We start from the raw sequence: 8,196 nt of genomic DNA on the forward strand, positions 1-8,196 counted from the left end.
AAGAAATCAACCAATAACAAATGTTGGCGAGGCTGTGAAAAAATAGGAACTCTTCTCCATTGCTGGTGGGAATGCAGACTGGTGAAATCACTGTGGAAATCAGTTTGCAGATTCCTGAGAAAACTAGGTCTATAGGTCCCATTCAACTCAGCTATTGCCCTTCTGGGTTTCCCAGAAGATCTGAAAACATCATATCACAGCAATATATGTGGACCCATGTTTATAGCAGCACAATTTGTAATTGCTAAATTGTAGAAGCAATCTAAATGTCCATCCACTGAGGAATGGATAAAAAATTGTGGTACTTTCATATAATGGAATATTACTCAGCTATAAAGAAAGATAAACTTGAGACTTTCATAAGTAAATGGTCACAACTACAGACCATACTCATAAGTGAAATAAACCAGACTGCCATGTGTAAGCAACGCATTATCTCACTAGTGTAAAAACCTGAAAGAGTGGATAAATATTAGGAGGTATGACAGACATTGTAAAATGAAATGAAAATATTCAAAAATAAAGAGCAACTGGGGTGAGGGAAAAGAGAAAAGAAAGAAAGGGAAATTATGTATGTATGTATGTATATACAGGATAGCTAACATAGATGTAGTAATGGCTTCTATCACTTTACTGAAAGGAACAGTTAATGATTACATATTTTATCAATCTCCCATGTCTCTATTTGTTATCCTGAGAAACCACTTTGAAGATTTCAATATGTAATACAACAACCATTGTTAATTTTGTACCAATTTGTGTGTAACTCTGTATTGCTTGTATTGTTCTTATGCTATTTTGTAAATGGATGTCTGTTTGTTAATGTTTTCTTTCTTTTAGTTTTTAGAATAAATTTTAAAAAAAGAAAAAAAGAAAAATAAAATTTCCAGGAAAAATTACAATAAGGGTTTCTCATAAAACATGCTCTTGATACAAAAATAAATTAAGAAACAAGTTTTCACATGTGTATGGCAATTCATTAGTGTTATTCTGATGATGTATTAATTATATTCATGATTCCGGGTGTACAGGCCTTCTGAAATGTAAAACAAGGATTGCTTATAGTGATAAGATCTTCTTTCAGATTCAAGCCTCAGCCTTTAGCAATAAATTGTGATGTACATTCCATTAAATGACAACAAATTAGTTAAAACCTTATGTATTAGATAGAGATCATTGGTTAAAAGTGGTATGTTATGTCAAAATGAAAATTTAAGCATGTCACAGAATGTCTTCATTATTGTCATGCAACAATGCTATGTATGGTTTTGATTTCTAAATTTCAGTATAAAAATATGTAACTGTTCTCTGTTAACATTATATAAGGATTTAAATATTAGGATATCCATGATTGCAAAAACATAACAGTTCTTGTTTATGTTCTAAGGTGTTTGATATTGAGATAAGATAGTAATATTAATCTTACCACCTCCTTTACAATATAATGCCATTAATCTTCTTTCTGCTAACAACTGAGGCTTGGAGACCAAAAATTAGAGATATATTGGGCTAAAGGATAGCCGATATTTTGGCACAAGCCCCCTGGGTCAATGAGGACCCAGGATATAAGAGAACCTCTGCTGTGACTTCCTATAACTCAGTTGAGTACTTAATTTTCTGATCAAAGAGAGCATGGGGCTACAGAGGAAAGTTATTCATGACGTATAGTGTGTCTAAGGAAAGTCACCCTGTGGGGAAAAACAAAACAAAACAAAACAACAACAAAAACCATCTCTCAAGCTTTTCACAGAAAGCAACTTCATCAAGCAATGGTGATGATTCATCCCGATGGCTGACACTGATAGAAGATCTAGAGGTGTTGTACTTGATTCCAAGGTGATTCCTGAGGAGACTTAACTATTTTGATAGATAGCAAGAAATGAAAATTGATTAATACAGGTCTTGCCTTAACTTAGTCTTGAACACCCAGCAAAAAAAATGTAACCACAAGATGCATGAAAAGCAATGCCATAGTAACATGTTAGATCTGAAAGATTCAAGTCACCAACAATTTCTGACAGTTGGCAGCTAGATGGGTAACTGACCACTGTTATGGATATTTGGGCTGTATTCCCAAGCACAGCTTTTCCAGCTTCAATTACATACCCATCATTTACAAAACACAGAAGAGAGAGATGTTGGGAGCAGCTGGAGCTTGAAATTGGTCATCTGTGTGAGGGCAGGACAGAGCCAGAGTGCCTCAAGCAGTCAAGCTACCTCAGTCTTGAGAAAAGCGTCCTGACTGGACAATTCAGTCACTAGTCACTAGGCAACCTTGTTTCTCACGATACTAGCTTTGCAAAAGTATAAGTAAACACCTGCACTGTTATTGTTCAGGTCCTCTTACCCATCTGGTAAAGAGGCCTCCATCTGACCCAGCTCTCGTCTCTTGTCTGTCTTTTCCCCATTCCTGCTACCATTCCTCCCTGGATACACTGAGAGACTATTGAGTTCCTACAGTTGAGAAACTGGGATTTCAAAATCTCCTCCAGAATATGACTTTAGACTTTCTGTTGGTGTTTCTGGATTGGACATAAGTTTTGTGAAAGCTCTATAGAGATAGTAAATTACATGCAATAAAATGTATCTATTTGAACTATGAAATTTAATATCTACTGTATTTACAGAGTAATACAACCATTAGCATTATACATTTTAGAATATTTTATCATTCATACACATTATCAATCACTTCCATTTACTCCAGTACACTTCCCATGATACCTAATGATGCTGAATATATTTTCAGCTGTTCTTTTCTTTCCACTTTTATATCTTTTTTGAAAGAATATATGTTTAGATCCTTTCTCCTTTGTAAATTTTACCTATCTTTTTATTATGCATTATAAAAGTTACAGAAGGATTCTAGACATAAGTCATGATTGGATTTACAAATTGTTTCTCTCACTCTATAGGTTGTCTTTGAAGCACATGAATTTTTAATTAAGTTATTTCCAAATCAGTCACTTATGTTTTTCATTATGCATTTTGTTTTCATATTTAAGAAAATATTGATTAGCATGTAATTAAATTTACATAGTGAATGTTTCAGACACTTAAAAGATGTCAAAGAAGCTAACTAGTCTGCTAGATTATAATATGACTATGGAGAAGGATAATGTCTTAGTTTTGTTTAGAATGAGATGGGTATCATTTAATCACTTATTTCTAAATACTCCTGTGAAGGCTCTTAACAGACTCAGAAATGAGAAGTGAATATTGATGATTGTGTGAATAATCAGTGCTTAGAAGTTCCAAAAAGGGAATTACATGATTTGAATTAAAATTTTAGGAAATAGATCTGATTTTTAAAAATTTCTGGTATACATCTGTAACTACTCATATGATCATCAAAATTTAAAGTCTGTATTTGGAGAGTGAAAGTAACAGTCTCACATTCTCTTAATATTTGCTACTTTTAGCTCTCATTGTTTAAGGAGCTTAATTAAAACATAGTGTTTTAAATTTTATAATTATTAATTCATTCCCTAGGAGGATGAATAACATTGCTTTTATTATATTATAGATATAGGAACTATTGCAGGAATTGAGTTTGAATTCTAAAATTTAATTTCCATCATGATAAAGTCTGTTTTCTTGTAACTTCCCTTGGCATAATATAATCAAGGTTATCTTATGTTTCACAGTGTAACTAATTACATGAAGGATGGTATTTTGGAAACATTTTAACAGTGATACCAGTATATATCTGCAGTATAGAAATTTTAATGAAAAATTAAATACTATTACAGATATTCAAACATCAACTAATACAATATTTAAAAATAATATAGACATAAATTTTAAAATTATGTACTTTTTCCTCACCCTAAATTATTCCTTGTATTTTTTTCTCTGAAATCTTACATCCTAGTAAACAGTTTTATCTTTCTGTTTTATTGTGAAAGTTTTTAAATTGCCCTTGAAGCTTTGAATTTTCTTTCACAACGTCAAGCAGCATCTGAATAACTAAAATGTTATCTCAGAAATCTTCCTATTTCTACTGAGACTATTAATTGGACACTTGCACAGTCTTGCTCCATCCAACATTTTATTTTCAAGTATTGAAAAAGTTTAATAGACAGGGAAATGCACACATTTTATGCATTTATTAAAGAAGGACATGCAAGGCATATAACTTTTGGGTTTTATAGTATGCCATATTTATTTTTTAGTTGCAATAATTTGCCTATGCTTTAGCAAAAAACAATCTTCTCTTATAAAACATCTATGTGAGACAAAGTATTACCTCTCCCTTTCTTTTTCTAAGCACACAACGTTTATTTTAAGCCTTTCTCATCTTATTCATAAACAACATATCAATATTTCTATTGATCTAATCACTAGCAAGTACAGACAATGAGAGATTTTGTGGACCATAAATAGCTAAAAAAACATATGAATGACTGAGATCTATATATGATATACTTGCAATGTATAATTTTTATTAAATTATAAATGTAAAAGAATAAAATTATGCTTTAAATTCATTCTCAAATGCATTTAGTTAATAAAAATAAAAACTCACAGAAATAAATTTTAATACACACTTTTTTTCATATCCTGTACATGTAATGTATCATAAATAGAAAAAAATTAATATACACCGACAGTAGCCAGACTGCTGTGGACAGATGAAATCCGAGTCAGTATTCGCTAACACACTCCCTATGGAATAAAAAGGATTTATATTTTTAAATTTCACTGAGAGATAAGGAAAGAGGAATAAAATTTCCCTGCTCCTTCAGTGTGAGCTGTAGTTATTTTCTTTGAAGGGTAAAATGTGTAAAAGGGAAAAAAGAATGACTCCATAATGGAGAAAGCTCACAATAAAATCTCAGCATGGTGATCACCCCCACTAGCAGTTATCACCAATCATGTAGCATGTACTTCAACATGATGTGGTGAAAATAGCTGGTTGCCTCTGTCATCTTTCATCTTAAAAACTACAAAAACAGTCTAATCATACTTTAAAACCTAGATAAATTCTACCAGAAGTGAATATTTTAAAATACCTTAGTATTCTGGCAGTACCAAAAAACAAAGATAGCTGGAGAACTTATCACATCCAAGAAGAGTGCAATAAATCCATTATTAACATGATGCAACATGCTGGATGGGACAATGAGGCATGAATAGACATTAGCGGGAAGTGATAGGGGTAAATGAAGCCGTGACTTTAATTAATGGTAATATATAGGCATCAGTTCATCATACAAATGCCCTTCACTGCTGTGAGATCAAAAATAATAGGAAAAATATTAGTCAGAGGAAGGGACCTCTGTAATATATGCTCAATATTTTTAAGATCTAAAACAATTCTAAAATCTAGTCAATTAGGAATGATTTCTTTAGAATGAAAATTTTTTATGTTACAGAGAATTGAAAAAAGAAAGGAACAATAGCAAAATGGCAACAACACAGACATAAACAAAGCATAAACAATTCAAAAAGAAAAACATGCAGAAATATATTTAGTTCACAAACCCTAAAATATTAAAAATTGTACTTTTTATATTTGATGTGGACTTGTATCTGAGATAGAGTTTTCAATTTCTACATTTATTTATCTTATTTTATTTGAAGGTAAATTATGGTGAAATATAAATTTCAAACCTCAGCAGGTTGGCAATGTTTATAAAAGAAATATAACTCTTCTGATTCTTTTCTCTAGTAGGATTTTAGTCAAGTTAACTTTTGTTTTTACTTCTGCATCCACAGTACATGTTGAGGTACTAAAAACAAAGACAAATTATTATATTTTGAATGCCCATCCTTTCCACCTGAGAGTTTACTTTCCCACCACCAACTGTACTTCTTGAAAACTAGCAAAAAGAAAAATATTTCACACAATTAAATTGTAAGAATAACTTCAGGCTATCCTAATAACTCAGCAGTAGGGTGTAATATTTTTAAAGTATTATGATACAGAAATCTGCCTCAACTATAGAGAACAGCCTTCAAAGAATGAAATAGAGACAAGTACTGCAGGGGATTAATTAAGAGGGCTTCCTTTCATACAGTTCAGTGTTTAGTAACTGGAAAACCAGTTTGAAACTGCTAGAATCACAATTCATGAAGTTGTGACTTTAAAATCCACACCTTCTGGGCATAGCATTTTTATTATATTATTGAACACAGGAAATATTCTCTTTCAGGGAGAACTTCATGGTACACAGCAGTAATCAAATTTGTAATTTTTATTCAGTAGTAAAATGAAGATACTACTTACAATTTTGAACAAAATATCTAAACCTGGGCTGGGGATTTAGCTCAGCGGCAAAGCGCCTGCCTTGGCAAGCGCAAGGTCATGAGTTCGGTTCCCGGTAACGGAGAAAAGCCCCCCCCCCCCAAAAAATCTAAACCTAAACATAACACTTGATCTCACAATAAGTTGATAACATTTTTTTAAATGAGTTTAAGCAGTTCTTTGGCCAAAGAATTATACAGGATATGCCTGAAATGATAAATTTTAAAATATAATAACAGATTTCTCCAGCATATTCTTTCCTATTTCCAATGATTATTTAATTTTTTTAAAGATTCATTTATTAAATAATTAATATAATTTTGTGAAGGTAAAATAAACTCTTTTTACATATATGATTGAAATTTCATTAAAATCTTTTATTGAGTTTGTGTGTGTATATTTAATAAAAAAGTGAAATAATTATTTTTACCAAGAAGTGAAAATTTTTACAATGCATAGAATTACTCACATTACATTTTTAAATTTCTTATTTTTTCCTTTGATCAAAATGAAAGACAGAGTAATACAATCATCATACAGCATGTAGTCTGAGCATTTCATTAATTTATGGTATTTACTAAAGTAAAGAAGGCAAATTGGCAAAAATATTTTCATGGAAACGTTTAGAATTTTGAGACATGGAAATATGGCTAACATGTGGCCATTAAATTTCTAACGTTCTAACCACACCTAAATCAACCCCAAATTTAAAATTCTAAGTGATGGAATTAGATATATTTGAACATTTAAATATATTTGAAAACTATATGGGCACTTAAATATATTTGGAAACTTCCTTTTATTATTTCTACATGATTTGAAACTCATCTATGGAAGAATATAAGAAGAAAATCCAGAACTCCTTAATGAATCCAGAACTCCTCCTGAATCTACAAAGAATTTTTAATTCTGTAGGTTAGAGTCAATATGAAAAGGTAAAATTAAATAATAACTAAAGTGTCTAATGATTTTAAACATATGTACCATACAAACATGATTATTACCTTGATTAGCTTTGTTTTATTTTTATATCTGTCAAACCCACTTCCTAAACTCATGTTGTCTCCTATAACAAAATAACTGCCATGACATGTTTTTAGAATAATTCCTGTTATGAAATCAATAACCCTGATTTTGAAAATTATAATATAGTTACATTATTTCCTCATTTTACAGTCTCTTAACAGTTGACATCCAATTGAAAAAATTTCCATTAATTTTCAAGTGGATTTACTCTTGATTTCTGTGCTATATAATTTTTTTTTTTCTTTTGCCTTTTTGAGACAGGGTCTTGCTATGCAGTTCAGGCTGGCCTTGAGCTCACTTTGTAGCCCAGGCTGGTCTCGAACTCACAATGATCCTCCTGCCTCGGCCTCCCAAGTGCTGGGATTACAGGCATGCACCACCACACCTGGCTTGTGTAATTTAAATATAATTTTCAACGTCATAATTTTAATCAATTTCAATAAAAACTTAAAATCTTGGAGAGTAACCTAATACAAGTACACAATAGTTTTATCACTACTGGCTATTAGATCTTTCTTAGAGTGCTCTGAATGCATTGTATCTGAGCATATATAGTATCTATTAGCATACGTATTTTACTGAGTAGATATTCATTATACAAAAAGGAGGAAATATCTTGCAATTTCTTGTGTGCTATGAAGTAGTTAATAAATGATTAGTGAATCATTTGAATTAGATTACTGTTTTATCTTTTTTTGTGTTGTGATAACAATATACCCAAGACTAGGTAATTTTTAGACAATAAAATTTATTTCTCACACTTCTGGAAGCTTCCAAGGTCCAATTAGGCATGTTTGGTGCTGGTGAAGACTTGTTCCTCATAAATGGTACCATCCTAGCTACCTTCATACAGTGAAAGAACAGAACACATAAAAGAGGATGAGTGCTCAAGTGAAAGAAGAACACAAGAAAAATAGGGC

The sequence above is a fragment of the Chinchilla lanigera genome, unplaced genomic scaffold, assembly GCF_000276665.1.
Source record: "Chinchilla lanigera isolate Chin_1 unplaced genomic scaffold, ChiLan1.0 scaffold00003, whole genome shotgun sequence".
Taxonomy (NCBI): domain Eukaryota; kingdom Metazoa; phylum Chordata; class Mammalia; order Rodentia; family Chinchillidae; genus Chinchilla; species Chinchilla lanigera.